Consider the following 19,433-nt stretch of genomic DNA (forward strand, 5'->3'; position numbering starts at 1 on the left):
GTTATTAAAGAGAATTATTTCAGGCCGTGACGGAAGAGGGCACCAAAGAGTTAATGGCGGTGAAAGTCTTACAGCAGATATAAAAACAGATAACTCAAAAATATGATTGTGATTCAAAGGGGCAAGAGGCTTAAGAGTAGATTTTTTAAATGTTGATAATAGCTAGGGTGTATGGAGCTCATACAATCTGTCATTTCTAAGTAATTTATATCTGTAAGTAATATATGAGTACTCATTTTAAGCTTCATAAGAAATAATAAAAAAACTGAGGAATGCAGAGTTTCATTCAAACCTCATAAGAAATAACAAATAACAGAGATACAGAGTTTCAGTTTCCAAAATAGAGATACAGGAAGATTCAGAGCTGATCAGGTTCACTCAGCTCATAATTGACAGAGCTGGAAATTTAACACACATCAATTTTTAACTGCTCCTTGATATTGCCACACCTATAAATAAAAGAGAGAGAGGGAAAATTTAGCATCTTCATATGTAGGGAAGAAATCATTCATTCTCTAAGGTTTTATGAATCTTCAAAAAATTCACTGAAGTCCATGTCGCTTTTTTATGTTGAGTACTTTAAAAAAATACTGTAATTATCTGACCAGCATAAACTCATGTATGGTGCCTAGCCACACCTCGTATTTTAGGGCTCAGCTTAAATATCAGCATCAGAGAGAGAATTTCACTGACCTCCCAATATTAAATGGGTAGTCTTGGAAGGAAGTCATGCTACTTTCTTATGTGAAAGACAAGTTGAGCAACAACTGGGATGTTTCAATAATTCTTTAAAAGCAAAAGGACAGAAAATTGAAAATTGTCCTAAGACAAAGTGGATACCTATAATTTCTAAACAATAATATGCCATTAACCTAATAATCCTTCACAAAATTATGATATGAGTTTACTATACTTGAAACCTATACTGCTTACACGTGTGTCTCATACAAAAGAGAATGCAACATTATTTAGAAATAAAGCAAAAATGACCAAAGACAAGTGTCTAGCAAACTCACAAATTTTATTAATGTGACCAATTGTTTAATAATTTACATTTTAATGTAGTTCTTACAATTATCTGATTTTACTGTAATAATTATAAATCTTTTGGTATTCTGACATCTATGTTGTTACCTTTATTGAGCAAGGGATAACTAACTTACCAAGATGGGGAACTTCTTTGTGTGTGTTTGCCAACATGCGTCATAAATTAGAAGCTTACGTGTAGAATGAGTTGACTAATTGCAAACGTGTATAGAGAAAAATCATAGCAGAAGACAAAAGTCCTTTCAATGCAGCACAAATAATTGCTTTAATGAGACTAGCTTGAATTAGAATTTTTACATAGGATTAGCTCTTAGAGAATATAATTTAGAAAACTAATTTTGCAGCAGCTGACTCATTTTCTTTCATGGACAGGGACAGTAGCTGTACAGTGCATCATAAACTTTCTACTTGCTTCTGTACCACAGGTGGTTCTGCAGCTAGTTCCATTATCCAAGGTTGAACAGCAGAAACAGATTTCAGGGAGAATGGAAAAATAATTGGTTACTATGGAGATACTAAATCTTGTGGATGTGGCTTGCCACCAAGATGTCAAATATCTAGGATTGTTTGCCAACTAGAGACTTCTGTATTTCTAACTGTTAATAAGATGATAAAGTAAACTTTTAATCACTTTAACATCTTAAAAAGGCTTGAGAAGGCCTAATAAGCTAATTTCAACACAAAGCTTCTTGACTTTTGGCTAGAATATATGAAATTTAATATGGTTATATTAGGTAGATGATTATGGTGATCTAAATCTTCTGTTTGTGAATATATGTATAACAAATTTAAAGTTACCTCTTAATGAATATTTGTAAGGTAGACCAAAGCTTCCGAAACATAGCACACAGAAGTTAAAAGACTAAAATGTGTGAAAAGTTTGAGAACTAATGGATTTGGAAATAAAGCAGCTCAGAAACTTATGGCAAGTAATGTTTTTAAATGAAGATGAGTATTAACATCACAAATGGAAAATGCTATTATAAGTAACTTTAGAGTTTTATGATTAATATTAATTTTAACACATAATTATAGAAAGTGAGAAAAGTGGCAGTAATAATGAAAGCATCAATAAAACTTACTATAAGTTTTGTGCTGGATTTTAAACTACTTAAGGATAAGTCTCTCCTCTTCCTTTGCACATTATAAGGGGGAATGTTCCAGATTTCAATTTTGTCCCCTTTTTCAAAAAACTATTTAAATATCCTAGATGTCTCTCAGCATGTCATGTCAGAAAGTAGCATGGCATTTTTCAGATTACGTTCCTAGAATTTTTATCTTTAAAACACTGTCACTACAATTTGTCATTCATTCATTATTCAAAAGTTTAAAGCACTTCAAATTACGTAAAATAAAAAGTGTTTTTAACATTTAGTAAGACTTCAATCACAGGAAAAGTTACTATAACATTGCATTGGTTAGAGTAAACACAAAAAAAGACCTGAGATGTATGGTGTCTCAATCACAGTAGATGTGTACCAAACATCTTCTAAAAAGGCTGTGAGAGTGGAGGTGTCAGGTCGGCCTCTTCCAGGCTGACTTTGAGGGATGTGGACTGATGGAGAACCTCAGGTCTCACCAGAGGGTAGAGGGACATGGGGCCAGTTCTGGAGGGCGTGGAAAACAATTTTGCTCACATTTACTTGTATAAACTCATTCAGCCCTTTCAGCACATTTATGTTTGAGGGACAACTGGTTTTTGACTAGGCAGCTGCTTCTCAGTGATTACTTTTAGTAAGGGAGCACACGGATTTTGGTGGACAGCTAGTGAACTTCTCCCAAAATATGAAGAAATAGTATGATTTTAATATATTTTAGTATGTTTTATTAGTTAGTTTATTTATTAGTTAGTATATTTTATTTTAACAAAGTGATATATTTCAGGCACACTTAAGGACATCTTTAAATACCTCCTTAATCCCATTCCTCATCTTTAATCTTCTAAGGTAATCATTCTCGTGAAGAGATTATAAGAAGGGCTATTTGATTTTTTAAAAAAAAATTAATATATAGAATCTTGGTATGTAGTATTGAAAATTACATTCAAAGTATGATATTGAATATACAATGGTGGTCTTGTGTTTTTGCTCACTTGACAATTTATTTTTATACATGTCACACCAGTTGTTATAATTGATTCGTTTCATGGTGAGCCTGGGTTACTGAATCACTGTGTAGAGGAAAGCCACCTGCCCAGGACAAACACTTGCTTTAAAAAATTGCATGAGTGATGGGGCCAGCCCAGTGGCATAGCAGTCAAGTTCGCACACTCCTTTTGGTGGCCCGGGGTTCGCAGGTTCGGATCCTGGGCACACCGTTTGTCAAGCCATTCTGTGACAGCGTCCCATATAAAGTAGAGGAAGATGGGCACGGATATTAGGAGGGTCAATCTTCCTCAGCAAAAAGAGTAGGATTGGCAACAGATGTTAGCTCAGGGCTAATCTTCCTCACAAAGAAAAAAAAAATTGCATGAGTGAGAAACAAACTTTTACTGTGTGTAAGCTGTTAAATATTTGGAGGTGTGTCTATCAGTTTAGCCTCCACTAATTCAAACTAGAAGTGACTTATTGGTTCATAGGTAGGTGAAGCCTTAAATTGAATAATTATTTCTACTTTGGCCTACAATGTATCTGTAACTGCTTACTCTACACAACGTGTTTGAGAGTCTCACTCGCCTTAAAATCTCATCAACATACCTTTGATTATATAACTTTTGGCAAATTTTGTATTTGTTTTTCATATATGCATGTATTACCTACTCAAATAAATAAATACAATTAAAAATGAATATTAAAAATATAAAGAGTTACTATGCAAACAAGAGGGGAAACTATTTAGACTTCACAAACCAGAAGATTTTTCAATCCTGTATAAGTCAGATAAAGAGAAAACTATCTGGCAAGATTCATCAACAAAAAGAGATAAAGCATTGTGGCGGTTGTCGTTTGGCTGTTCCAAACCCTCTTCTTTATTACCAATAAACTCGAATCAGAAATTGTCTGATGGTGCCTCCTGAGCGTGGTCTAACCTCCTGATAAAAAGTGATGGGCTCAGTCGGCAGACCCCTTCCTTCACCTGCCCAAGAGCACAGCCACAGTGCCCGACGCTACGACAATCGTCTTGCTCTAACAAGCATAATGACCAGGGCCACTCCTCATACTGACGAGACAGAAAGACAGACAGAGCCAGAAGCAGCTTGTGTCTTTGCACCAGCCCTGGAATACCTGTCTTCAGACCTCACCGTCTATAGCACTTGTTCTCAGCTTACTGACAACGCCAACGTGTGTACTGATGATAAAGGGCTGTGCTAGTTTGCATTTCCCAGACCAACAGTGAAGATGAACATTTTTTCAAATGTTGATTGGGCGCTCAGTTTTCTTTTTCTAGAAAAACATCTTTATATACTTTGCTATATTCTATTTTGAATTTTTAATTATTTTATAGACATACCATTATAGATCCTGGATTTGATTTATCATTTATATGCATTACAAATATCCTCTCTAAAGATGAGATTTATTATTTAACTTTTGTAAAAATTATGCTTTCTTTATATGCAAACCGGGTTTTCATTTTGAATGTAATAAAATTGATCAGTCTTGTTCTCTTTGGTTTGAAGTCTTATTTTCTTTCTTATGATTGCCTTCCCTACTCCAAAGTTATGCAGACATTCTCCTGCATGCCCTTCTAAGTGTTTTAAAATTTTAAATTTCATAATTAGATCTTAATATAAAAGGAAGTTTTTCTGTGTATGCTGAGTCAGGATTTTATTTTATTTTTTCCATGTGGACTACAAGGTGTCCTGAATATTATGTTGACTACGTTGAACATTATATTGACTAATATATTGAATAAAAGTACTATATTGAATACCTCTAATTTGGTTAATTTATTATTTGTCTATTGATGTATAGTGCATCTACTTCACAGATTTGAAATTCTATTATTAAGTAAATAAATAATCAGGATTTTTATGTTCTTTTGATGAAATGACTCACTGTCCATTGGGAAATGAGCTTAATTAACCCTTGGGATTTCTTGGCCCTGAATTCTACTTTATCTAATATTAATACAACCACTGCAACTTTCTTTGAATAGTTTTTACATGATATATATTTATCCATCATTTTACTTTTAACCTCTCTGTGTCTTTCTATTTAAAATGTAGTTCCCATAGGCAGTATAAAGTTAAGTTTTCATTTTTTTCATAATTTAACCATCTCTGCCTTTTAATTGGGATGTTTAAACTATTTGCATTTAATGTGAATATTTATATGGTTAGATTTAAGGCAATCATCTTGTTGCTTGCTTTCTATTTGTATCATTTGCTCCTTGTTCCCTTTTATTATTTTTCTGCTCTTTTTCAATTAATTAAGAATAGTCTATGCTTACTTTTTTCTCCTTTTTTGGGGTTATTAGGTAGAATCTTACGTTTAGTTATTTTAGCAGTTACTTTAATGTTTATAGTATACATTTTTATCTTATCACGATTTACCTCCAGGTGTTATTACATTGCTTCACGTGTACTATATGGATCTTACAGTAGCATGTACTAGGACGGGTGAAGTTATAGAACTCTGAAGATCTGTTTCTGCGTGAGAGCAGCAAGAACACTGGCAAAAAGTTGTAAAAATCAATAATATTAAAACTCTGGAAAGTAACTACAGGCTTGTAACAAATTGGGGACTATTTTATTAAGAAAAATAGCTGAAATTTGTTAATAACAGTGAGATCTGTGGCATTTTAGCTTCTGTTATTCCCTTCAACCTTTGTCCAGCTGCTCAGTAGACTTGAAAACAAACAGACTTGTGATCATGAAGAAAACCTCTGGGGGGACAAGACAAAGCAGGGTTGGAGCGCTCCCAGAACAAACATTCCCAGAGAACAGTCGTCATTGGAACTACTGGGAAGCTCCCCAGATATCCTCACCCACAGGAATCGTCTTTACTTGACCTGACCAGAGCTTGCTCAGTGAAAACTCTTCTCCCTGATGGGGGAAGGGTGTCAAAAACAGTAACTGGTGATTGTTTAAAATCTCAGCTACCTAAAGCAGTGATAAGAATTGGAGCAAACAATAAAAAACAACTTGAAAGGAAAACCTGAGGAATAAAATGAAATCACACACAGTATATTCTCTGACGACAATGGAATGAAATTTAGAAATCAATAACAAAAGGACACTCAAAAATTTACAAATATGTGGAAATTGCACATCACACTCCTAAATAACCAATGAGTCAAAAAAGAATTCAAAATGGAAATTAGAAAGTACTGTGAGACTAATAAATATGGAAACACACCGTAACATAACTTATGGGATACCGTGAAAACAGTGCTCTAAATTTGCACAGGCAAATTACGGTTATCAATACCTATATTAGAAAGAAGACATCTCAGATCAACAACTTAAACTTTAAGAAACTAGAAAAAGAACCAACTAAACACAAAACAAGTAGAAGGGAAGAATAAAGATTAGAGCAGAAAGAAACGAAATATAGATTAGAAAACCAATAAAGAAAATGAATGAAGCCTAAGGTTGATTCTCTGGGGGAAAAAAGAAAACAATAAAATTGATAAACTTTTAGCTAAAGAATATAAAAGAGAAGTCTCAAATTACTAAAGTGAGAAAAGAGAGAACATTTTAACCAAATTTATAGAAATAAAAATGATTGTAGAGAAGAACTGTGAACAATTTTATGTCAACATATTAGATAACCTGGATGAAATAGATAAAATTCCCAGGAAGATGCAAACTACAAATTGACTGAAGAAGACACACACATATGAACAGACCTACAACAAGTATAAAGTGTGAATTAGCAAGACAATAACTTCCCACAAAAAATCTAGGCCCATACGACTTAACTGATAAATTCTACAAAATGTTTAAAGAAGAACTAACACCAGTCCTTTACAAATTGTTCCAAAAAATAGTACAGGAGGAAACACTTCCCCACACATTCTATGAGGCCAGAGTTACTCTGATACCAAAACCAGGCAAAATTAGCACAGGAAAAGTAACCACGGACCAATATCCCTTTAAAATATATCCACAATATTTCCTACAAAACACCAGCAAATCAAGTCAAGTAACATAGAAAAAGGATTTATACTATGACCAAGTGTGATTTATCCCAGAAGCACAAATTTGGCTCAACAGATGAAAACCACCATATGATCATATCAACAGCCTCAGAAAAAGCGTTTGACAGAATCTAGCGCCTTTTCAACTACTGTCAGTTTCCTCTGCCTGAAAAGACTTCTTTCAACGTTTCTTAGAGGGTAGGTCTCCTGGTCATAAATCTTTTCGGTTTTCTTATCCTCAAAAATGTATTCAACCTACGTTTTTAAAAGATACTTCTCTTGCCTAAGAATTCTAGACTGACAGTTTTTCTCCAACGCTTCAATGATGTTTCCTCACTGTCCACTTGTGTGGACTTTTTCCATGAGATAGCTGTTGCCATTCTTATATTTATTCCTCTGTATGTAATGCATCTTTTTATCTCTGGCTACTTTTTTAGACTTTCTCTTTTTTACTGCAATTGTTCAATTAATTCTGCAATTTTATTATAATTTGCCCTGGCATAATTTTCTTCATTTTCTTTTGCATGGGACTCATTAAGCTTGTTGGACCTGTCAGTTTATCATTTTTATTAAATTTGAAAACATTTGGCCATTATTTCATCATATTTTTCTGTCTGTCTTTCTCTTGTTTTAGGACTTCAATTACTCCTGTATTTGTTTGCTTAACATTGCCCCAAATTTCATTCATGCTTTTTTCTCTTTTTTTTCCCTGTGTTTCATTTTGAATATTTTTCATTGCCGTATCTTCTACTTCACTAATATTTTCTTCTGAAATGTTTTATCTCACGTTGTCATTATCCAGTGTATTTTTCTTCTAAAACATATTCATTTTCATGTTCTAGAAGTTTGATTTCTGTTACTTTGTATCGTCCATGTCTCTACACAACTTTTTCAAACTATGGAATACAGTTATAATAAGTGTTTTAATGTCTTTGATAATTCTGACACCTGAACCTATTCTGTTTTAGTTTTAATTATTTGCCTCATTAGGAGTCTAGCTTCTTTGCTTCTTTGCATGCCAGACAATCTCTGATTGCATGATATACACTGTGAATTTTACCTTTTTGGGTGACAGATAATTTGTGTTCCTATAATCATTCCTGAACTTTGCTCTGGGATTCCATCAAGTTTCTCAGAACACTTTGATTGTCTGGCATCTTGCTTTTACAATTTTTTAGTAGGTACCTGAGTAGCATTTAGTCTGTGGCCAGTTATTCTCCATTACTGAGATAATACCCTTCTGTAGTTTCGACCCGATGCCCGTGATTTTTGAGGTTTTCCAGTCTGACTGATGGAAACAGTTGGTATTCTCTGCCCTTTGTGAGTGTCAGAAACTGTTTTCTCTCATTCTTTTGGAGGGCTTTTTCCCTGGCTTCAGATAGTTTACTCTAGTTCATGCATTTTTTAATATTTCCTTGAGTACTCAAGGGAGGTCCTCTGCGGATCTCCAAAATTCTCTCTGCAGGGAGCTTCCCACATCCTGGTACTCTGTCCTGTGAACTTTGGTCACTTTGGTCTCTTGAAGTGTGAGCTCCATCTCCTCCACTCGGCCAGTCCACCCGGCCTCTCCTGAGGTCCATCTCCCTTTACTCTGGTCTGGAAACTCTCTCAACTATGTAATCTGGGGCATTTGTTTCTTTCAAGGATCTCTGTTCTTTGTTGCCTAATATCCAGTGTTTTGAAAGCCATTGTTTAATATATTTGGTCTGGTTCCTTGGTTATTTCAAGGGGAAGGGTGAACCCAGTCATTTTACACTTCTTGGTTTTACAGTTTTAAATGTCCATTTTGTTCTATGCGTAAATTTAGTACAGTGCCTTTAATTTTCATCTCAAAATAGCTCGTGTTCTGTTTGTTGTTCAAGGTTTGGGTATCATCCTTTTCTATAATTATTTTTGTGAAAATGGCAGTCCAGTTTCAGCTTTATGTAATTTTTTAGATCTCTATTATAGGCATAATTTATTATTCAATTATGTGTTTATTAGCTTTAGTCTAAAATTTTAGAAATTTATTAGTTTTTACTTGTTTTTAGAATATAAAGAGTATGCTGATTTTTTTTTGATGCTCCTCATTCAATTTTAAATTGTATTTCTCACTTTCTTATCATTATTGTTATTAGAGATATAGTTGATTTATAATTGACCTATTAACATTTGTTGAAGTTTCCTACTTTGTATTTCTACTAATTTCTCCTTACATGTCCAATATTTTTTTATTTATATCTTGTGGTACTTTGTTGATCAGGACTAAAGTTTTATCACTGTTTACTGTTTGATATAGATTTATCTTTTGTCACTTCACTAGTTCTTAGAGGGACTCCAAATTGAAATAAAATGAATAAAGGGAAAATATGGCAATGGTTTATTTCTGCAGTAAAGCAGGCTTAGAAGATTAGGGAGAGAACAACATACATCAATGCTAGAGAGAATCGACCCTGTTTTCCAGTGTTGAGTACAGCTGTTTGTGTCTACGGGTGCTTTGTAGCTTCTCTCTCAGTGTCATATTCGCTTGGAATAGGTGAGCATACTCTTCTTAGAAGTGGTCTACACGCCATTCCTTCATCCTGGTGTTCCTAATAGTTATTACAATAATGTTTAACTAAGAACCCTCAAGTATCCTTCGTGGTTGGCAGGGCCAGTGTGCATTTCCTCTTATTTATGTTTTCTTGATAGTGGAACGCACACTTGACTAGGAATGGGGAGAGGGGTTAGGGTTGATAGAATTACATTCCTATAAGTAAAGTTACCCTCCAGGATCCAACATGTACTAGTAGTTGGTTAAACACAGGTACTACGTAACTTATTTGTGCCTAATTTTTTTCATCTGTAAAATGGGATTATTATTAGTAACTATAGTATGATGGTTATATGGGATAATATCTTGAAACAGAAAGCACGGTACCTAGAACAATTTAAGTACTCAGTAAGCGTATGCTATTGTTATGATTATCATTAACTCTTATGCAAAAAAGAAAAGCCTTAAAGATAGATTTACATCTATGTGATACTCTCTTTCTATTGAAAAAAGAAAAGGAACAAAATCCTTGGGATATACAGGTTATAGGAAGAGAGTGGTGGTTAGTGTCAGAAAAATCCTAAGTGAGAAATAAAAGATCTGAAACATTGGTATTTATCAAATTTTAGGAAAATCCCTTACCCTATGAATGATTAGGTGTCTTGTACTTTTTAAATAATGCTTAAAAAATCGATGGATGTTTTATTTTTATGATTACAGAAAAGATTAAAATACCTAGTTTCTAACTAATTAAATTTAATTAAAATTCATTAGACTTATTTTCTGTGGAAAAATTAAGAACATAAGATTTTCTTGTCTCTAAGCCTCCTTTTCTGTTTTTGTTTTTACCATAAGATGAAAATAATATTTAGCTCATACAAAGTCAGCACACAGTAAGTCCCCCATAAAGAATAGTTATTATTACATAAAGGGATAAAGAAGACACTCAGATAAATAACTATTAAAAAGTCACAAACATAATTTCAGGGACTCTGGAGTGTGTTTTCTGTGTGTATAGTCAGGAGCTGCATTCAAAAAGAAAGCTCTCTGTTTAATTAGGAAAATATTTTTCTGTCTGTTTTTTCTCTTTCTTTTTACTGTTTACTATATCTGATTACTAAGCTGCCTGAATTTTAATGTTTATAAGTTTTCAAATGTCAACAAGAAAGTGCCCTCCCTCAAAATTCTCTAACCCCATAATTAATAGCATATGCACAATATTAAAAAGAGAGCATTAGAATCAATTTCCAATTTATTTAACTAGTGACAGAATTTATCGTAAATCTTTATTTTGTAAGTTCATTGCCATGATTGCATAGACTCTCAATTTTATTTAAAGCAGTAATTGTTTTCTTAGCATAACACAATAATTGCACTGGGTAAAAATTTTCTACACAGTCCTACTAATTGATTAAAATAATATTTTTCAAAGGCCAAATTCCAGATGGAAGTTTTCAATTTGCATCAAAGGAAAGTTCCACATATTTTCGGAATTCTGTGATTGAAAATAGAATCAAGTAGAACTTAGAAAATATTGTTCAAAGTTTTACTAAGATTCTATCCTTGTCACTACAAGTTTAAAAAATATTAATACCAGGTATTAATAAAAAATATAGAATATAAGGAAATGGTAATTTAAGAAAAGAGGATTTTCCTTAAAATAAAACTCATGATTTTCTTTACTTGCAACCTGCTATGGTCTCAGACAAAACAAACAATAAATAAAAATAACAGCAATCTTTATTACACCTAAATAACAACAAAGAGAACTTAGAATTAAGCTGCATTTAGAAAAACACTAGCATATGCTCATCTATTATTAAAAATGCATCTATCCAATTTTTACAAAATGAATAATATAGACTTTGCAAAGAAAAATATTCACCGACACCGCCTTTCTATAATGGTATAATGTAATACATGGTATTACAAATGTCTCCTCCTTGAGCCTTTGATAAATAATAAGAATGCCTCCGACCTTGGGAGCAACCTGAAAGCCATAAGAAAGATACAGCTATGCCAGGCTCTGCCCAGTTACCTGCGCGGGGCTATGGCAATGATCGACGTTCAGCAGAGTGACTTTCACCCATGTGCTTCAGAAGGATCTTGTGACCTCAGCTGGTGTATTGCATTTGTCCCACAAAGCACTGTAAGTTGATTTATACCAAATTGTTTTTATTTCTTTTTTTCTGAATTTAATTTTCATTCAAAAATTTCTCTTCTACGAGAATAAAATCTTATCATATTAAGTACTTAATGATATTGGACAAAGATATGCCTTAACTTTTCTGATCTGTAAGTTAGGTGAAAGCAAATACAGAAAGAAAATGAAATGAGTATAGTCCTGAATTTGGAATACGAATAAGACCAAAACTGTTAGTTTTCTTCTCTACAGAGTTTTTGAGACAATCATTCAATAAAAAGTCACAATTATTAATAATCATCAGCTTTGTAGAGAGTCAGTGTTCATCATTTCAGTAAAGAAAACTTGGCTTTTTTTCTGCCATCATTTTTAAAGATTTTACAAAATACATTTAGTTACGGTTACTTGGAATTTAAAAATAACCTTGGTTTTACCCATTATGATATCAGCTAAAAGTAAGTGTTGTTTTCCCTCTGTTTTATCTTCCACGTCCATGTCAACTCCTTTTGTATTATTACTTTTCTTTTCATTTTTGGTGAGGAAAATTAGCCCTGAGCTAACACCTGTTGCCAATCTTCCTCTTTTTGCTGAAGAAGATTGGCCCTGGGCTAATATCCGTGCCCATCTGTCTCTATCTTGTATGTGGGACGCTGCCACAGCATGGCTTCATAAGCAGTGCGTAGGTCTGCGCCCGAGATCTGAACCCTGGCCCCTGAAGTGGAGCATGCGAACTTAACCACTAGGACACCGGGCCAGCCCCTGTATTACTACTTTTAATGGTTCTTTACTTCACTCATTATTCCAATATACATCTAGGAAGCTCTTTTTAGTGATAGCAAGCCCATCATTATCAGGAAAATTAACAATTCCATGTCTTTTTTTGATTCCATTTCCTAAAACTCATGCCGTAAGTTCTGCACTGTCTACAACCTTCAGCTTTAATCATTATTGTATGTGGCCCAAAGCCACGTTACCATTAAATGTTCCATTGACTTATTCCAAAGTGTGTGCAAAATCAGGGTCAAAATGGTGAACCAGCAGACAACTGTGGGTACTTTGAATAGTCATAATTGCACCAATAGTTGTTCCCTACAATATTTAAAACAATCAGATTCCAAGAGTAGAATTTGTTTTTACATCTAGCCAGACTAGAATATTGTTACCACTAAGAAATATTGCTTTCATCTGTTTCTTCCCTAAATACATGGTATCATTATGTAGATACCAGCTTATTCGAGTAAGTGAACATAATTATTTTATATATTCCTTTTTAAAAATTCTACCATAATTGGAATATATTGGGTTGGATTCAAATCATACTGCTCTCAAAGCATTTTAGGGTCATATTTTGATCCTCTGGCTGAAACAAAAGAAAAATCTTTCTGGCATTATTTTAAATCATTTGACAGATAAACAGCAGGACAAATTCTGCCACAATTAAGGATGAACATATTGTAAAATGAGCTGCAATCAGCCATCTGTAGGTAATAAACAATACCTATCCTCCAGAATAATGCGCCCTTCAATTATCTGCTGAAACTTGGACCTGAGTATGTTTTCTCCAATAATATGCCTGTTATTTGTCACCAAATCATTCCAGAAGTATTCTTTTTATAACAATGTATAAATGTGAAAAACAGACATTAGACAAACAGAGTGTAATTTCCTTCTGCAGAAATATCACCATGCTTGGAGAGCCCTTCTGAAAACTACTCTATGCCCAAGAAAAGAATCTTTTGCTACGTGATTTTGAAATGAAAAGGGGATGATATTCTGCTGTAAATATTAAAAGCATTATTTCCCTGGTCTGAGAATGAAGCCTTTAGAAGGTAGAGTCATTAGTAGTGCTGTTTCCCTCGTGATGACTTTGCCATCGTTTTGAAATAACTGTTTTCATAGACAAGTACTCCTTCTCATCTGCATCTGACCCTTAATTTATACTCCAAGAATTGGCAAAACAAAAGGCCTGGCAATCTCACGCTGGTTTCATATTCCCGGTATTTTCAACAAGCTAACGGAAATTGTAACATATGGTATGCTTTGTCACACGCTTAGGTGATTTCATCTGATCTTTCTATTACTTCCCAACAGTCTCTGGCCATTAGCTTGTGATATTGAATACTGTGGTAGGCATGACACTGAACTAAACACTGTGGAATGAGCAAAACTAATTCTGAACAGCGTGTTATTTACCCCAAGGGAAATATATGCTAAGGTCATTGCTTTGAAATGTCCTTTTTAAAGTAGAGAAACAATTAGTTCATGATCCCTTAGAATATTGTAATAGCAGCAAATGCAGACTATAAACCTGTAATGTTTAATTAGAAAGAAAAAGAAGATATATTTGGATTTTGTGTTTTTTACTTGGTGAAACGTCATATTTTGTTGTAGAAGTTTAATGTTATATAAACTAAGGATGAAGATTCATTTCCTGCTTTGTCATTTATTCAGAAAACTAATACCACTATCAATAAGGGTTGAGATTTATATTCTCAGGCATTAGATATAATTTAGACTTCATTTTTATTCTACAAATTGTGGAATGAGTAGAGTGAAGCCTGAGCTCCTATCACATAACTCTTTGCCCTGTAATTTGTGGGTGCTCCTGATAGCAGAGTAAACCGTTTCTTTCTCAGTATACTATTATAGTCAACAATTATTTTTGAGCACCTGCTGTGTGTCAGGAAGCGTGTTACACGCTATGAATGTAGCGCTGAATGAGATGGACCAGTTGCTGCCACCATGAAGCTGATGCACAGAGGGATGGAGACACCATCACTACGATTGTGGCGAGTGCCACCTGAATGAGAGTGCGGGGCAATCAGTGCTTGAAAGGAGCAGGAAGAAACGTAAATGGAATGAGTTTTTATCCTAGAAAGTCCAACAACCCTGTCTCAAAATTCAAGAGACTCTAATCAACTCTTAAAATTAAGAATAGGGGCTGGCCCAGTGGCGTATTTGTTAAGTTTTTGCACTCCACTTTGGGGGCCCAGGGTTTGCAGGTTTGGATCCCAGGTGTGCACCAACGCACTGCTTGTCAAGCCATGCTGTGGCGGAGTCCCATATAAAGTAGAGGAAGATGGGCACGGATGTTAGCCCAGGGCCAATCTTCCTCACCAAAAAGAAGGAGAATTGGCATCGGATGTTAGCTCAGGGCTAATCTTACTCAAAACAAAGAAACAAAGAAAACAACTAAGAATAGAGTTCATTGAAGTGTTAACATATGTATCAGTGGAAATGATATGAACAGGCAATAGAAGAAATACTTCCGGCAATAACATTTCAAACAAAACTCAACTAATCACTTATAGGAATATATAAATTAAACAGATTTTTTACTTATTGTACTAGTTCCCTGGGGCTGCAGTAACAAAGTACCACAACCTGGGTGGCTTAAACAACAGAAATGTAGTGTCTCACAGTTCCAGAGGCTGGAAGTCCAAGATCAAGCCGTCAGCCAGTCTGGTTCCTTGTGCGGCCTGTGAGGGAGAACCCGCTCCATGCCTCTCCCCTAACTTCTGGTAATTTGCTGAAAACTTTTGTAATTCCTTGGTTTCTGTTGCATCACCCTCATCTCTGCCTTCATCTTCACATGATGTTGGCCCTGTGTGTTGCCTTCGCCCAAATTTCTACTTTTTATAAGGAAGCAGTCATATTGGATTAGGGGCCTATCCTACTTCAGTATGACTTCCTCTTAACTAACTACGTCTGCAAAAACCCTATTTCTATATAAAGTCACATTCTGAAGTACTAAGGATTAGGACTTCAACATACAAATTTGGGGGGGGATACAATTCAACCCATAATACTCCTCATACTTACAAATATCATTAAAAATATGACACTTAATATCCAATCTTGGCAAGAATATGAAGGAATCACTGTCAGATACACTGGCAGAATTCTGCATCAGCAAATTATTATTTATGAGGTACATTCTGGCTGAATATATCAAAAATTTAAAATATACTCAACGTCTGCTTCAGATACTAGACTTTTAGAAATCTATCTTGTATAAATACACGTGTGAACAAAGATTAATACACAAATAATAGTTGAAGCAATAAAAATAATAAAACCTATCTTTTCTTGAATTCAACCTTAAGTATTTTGTATTTCGTAGGCCATTATGAATCTTTTCTAATTTTCACTTGTTCATTATTAAAAATAGAAATATAGTTGATTTCAGTATATCGACTTTGTATCCTGTGAATTTTCTAAACTCTTTTAACACTCCTTGAAGACATTTTTTTTGTACATTGCTTAGGACTTTCTAAGAGAAAAACATGAATAAAGAAAGTTTTGCTTCTGCCTTTCCAATATGTATGCCTTTTATTTCTTTTACTTGTGTTATTGCTCGTCTGGGACTTCTAGTGAAATACTGAAGAAGAGAGGTGAAAGCAAAGATAGTTGCTTTGTCTTCAATCCTAGAGTGAAATCATTACATCTTTCACCATTAAGTATAGTTCTATCCGTAGTTTCTTGGACCTTTGTTGTTTAGTTTTTTTCTGGACTTGAGAAAATGCCCTCATATTTCTAATTTGTTGAAATTTTTAAAAATAAATATGTATTGAATTTGGTCAAATGCCTTTTCTGCATCTATTGAGATGATCATATTGTTTTTTCCCCCTTTCCTTATTTACTTTGCTATATAGTGAAAGACATAGATTGATTTTAAAATGTAAAACCAACCTTGCATTCCTGAGATAAACCACGCTTGGTCATTATGTGATATCCTATCTAATGCTGTATTTCAATTTACTAATATTTTGTTAAGGATTTTTCCATCTATGTTTTCTGAGGGACATTAGTTTGGATTTTTGTATTCTTGTAGTGTCATTTTCTGATTTGGTATAAGGGGAATGCTGATCTTATGGAATGATTTATGAAGTGTTTGGGTAGAATTGATATTATGTCTTTCTGAAATGCTGAGTAGAATTCACCAGTGAAATTATCTGGGCCTATGAAGAAGGAAGGTTTGTCTACAAATCCAATTTCTTTCAGAGACATACGGCTATTTGGGTTACCTGTTTCCTCCAGCATGAACTTAGTACTTTGTTTCTTTCAACGACTTTTTCCAACTCATCTAAGTTGTCAAACATATTGCCATCAAATTTTTTATAATATTTCCTCATTTTCCTCTTAATAACTGTAATAATTCTAGTGGTGTCCTTTCTCATGATACTGGTAATTCATGTCTTCTCTATTATACTCCAAAAAACCAGATAAATCTGGTTTTTAATTAATCTTCTCCAAGAATAAGGTTTTTAATTTATTGTTTCATTTTCTATTTCATTGATTTTTATTCTTATGTTTATTATTTCCTCCATTCTGCTTAATTTGTATGTAATTTATTCTTTTTTTTTTTATCTTCTTATGGCGGACAACTAGTCATTAATTTTACAACAGTCATCTGTTTCTAATATTTGTATTTAAGGCTATAAAATTCCCTGTAAGTACTGCTTTAGCTGCATTTCAAAAGTTTAATATGTTAGGTTTTAGTTTTCTTTCAGTTCAAAATATTTTCTGATTTTCAAACAATTTCTTATTTGAACCAGGAGTTATTTATAAGTGTGTTCTTTAATTTCTAAATATTTGAAGATTTTTACAAATATCTTTCTGTCATTTATTTCTAATTTATTTTAGCTATGATCAGAGTACATACTCTGTATCACTTCCACCTTTTTTAAATTTACTGAGACTTATTTATGGCACTGTAATGGGTTAAATAGTGTCCCCTAAAATGCACATCCACCCTGAACCTCCAAATATGACATTATTTGGAATAGGGTCTTTGTAGATACAATTACTTAAAAGATCTGAGATGAAATCATCCTGGATTTAGGGTGGGCTCTAAATCCAATGACTGGTGTCCTTATAAAAAGGAGCAGTGTGGCTCTGCAGACACCTTGGTTTTGGTTTTCTGGCCTCCAGAACTCTAAGAGAATACAGTTCTGTTGTTTTAAGCTACCAAATTTGTGGTTATTTGTGATGGCATCCTAGGAAACTTATACAGATTTTGGTAGTGGGAAGTTGAGTGTGCTGTAACAAATATCTGAAAGTGTGAATGCATATATTTTTCAAAACTTACCAAATTGTACACTCAAGGATATTTTATTGTATTTAAAACGTACCTCAATAATGTTAAATAAAAACTCCTAAATCAGACATCCACTTCTGGAAAGAAGGAGTAGAATTACTTTTCCTTCTTCATCTTACTAAATAGAGCTGAAAACGTATTTAAAAATATAAGAAGACTCTGAAGAGTACAGAAAAGATGGCAGCCCAGTTAGAGATTTCAGGACACAAGCAACAATACAGTCATGAATTCCCGGGGTTGTTTTTTCTTTTTCTTTTTTTTCCCTTGCCTCATATATCCTATACTGGTTACTAGAGAAGCCAGTAACCCAGAAATGCCAACAAACACAGATTTAAAAGAAAAAAATAGTAAAAGTCTGATCTTTCTAGCCAAAGGACTGTGAAAGGGGCAACCAAGCAAGGCAGAAAAATTTCAGACAATATTACTCCTCTACTCTAGTCAAACCGCAGGAAAAACAAAAACAAAAACAAAAACCCCTGCAGTCCTAGCTCTAGCAAAGACTGTGTGGAGAGCCTGTATTTTCAACCTCCTCCAGCTGTGCTGAGTTGCCTCAGCCCCCTTTCTGGGATAGTGTTAGTGTGGGTGGTGAAGAGCCCCCTCCTGTTCATGATATGGGTGGAGAATACATGGGAAACTTGGACTTCCATTTCCAGTGGGTCGCAATGAGGCACTCCTCCCCATCCCATCCAGGGCGGTGTCAGAGGAGAACCTATGAAGATTCATTTCTCCACCACTTAGTGGTAATGATGCCACATCCACCCTCCCCTCCAAGTGTTAATGGAGGCCATCTGGGCATCCCTTGCCTCTCCCAGTCAGGGTGGTATCAGTGGAAGCCTAGCGAGGATTTTGAACGCCCACCATGCCCAGCAGCAATAATGCACTCTCCCTGCCAGGTGTCAATGGACTTGAGTGGAGAAGCTGGACTTCCACCTCCTCTGGCAGTAATGAGGCAGAACACCTCTTCCCCTGCTGGAGTGGAGTCCAAGTTTCAGTGGAAAATCACTCATCATACCAATAATAAGGAAGATGTCAACTTGAACGGCAAGAAACAATCAACAGATGCCAACAGCGAGATGACACAGGTGTTAAAACTATCTGACAAGGATTTTAAAGTAGTCATTATAAAAATGCTTCAAAGAGCAATTGCTACCAACACACTTGAAACAAATGAAAATATGGGGAGTCTCAACAAAGAAATAGAACATCTCAACCAAAAAACAAAAGATAAAAAGAAGATATAAAGAAGAAACAAATGGAAATTTAAGAACTAAAAAATATACTATATAAAATATATATTATAATATATATAATATATAAAAAATATAACAAATATAATATTTAGTGAATGGGCTCAACAGCAGAATGGAAAGGACAGAAAAAAGTATAAGTGAACTTAAAAATAGAACAGAATAACCCAATTTAAAAAACAGACAGAAATAGACTACAAAAATCAATGACTAGAACCTCAGGTACTTCTAATACTATCACAGAAGATCTAACATTCATTTCATCAGCATCCCAGAAGGAGAGGAATAACAGGGCAGGGC

General features: G+C 34.4%; 1 long non-coding RNA gene across 1 annotated transcript in view; it reads right to left on the reverse strand.

The window, feature by feature from the left end:
* Positions 1-272: 272 nt before the first annotated feature.
* Positions 273-19,433, reverse strand: part of LOC131396682 (uncharacterized) — a 49,025-nt gene continuing 29,864 nt past the window's right edge. The window contains exon 3 of the long non-coding RNA XR_009216613.1: positions 273-449. This is a non-coding gene — a long non-coding RNA (uncharacterized LOC131396682). The remainder of the gene's footprint in view (positions 450-19,433) is intronic.

The sequence above is a fragment of the Diceros bicornis genome, chromosome 33, assembly GCF_020826845.1.
Source record: "Diceros bicornis minor isolate mBicDic1 chromosome 33, mDicBic1.mat.cur, whole genome shotgun sequence".
Classification (NCBI taxonomy): domain Eukaryota; kingdom Metazoa; phylum Chordata; class Mammalia; order Perissodactyla; family Rhinocerotidae; genus Diceros; species Diceros bicornis.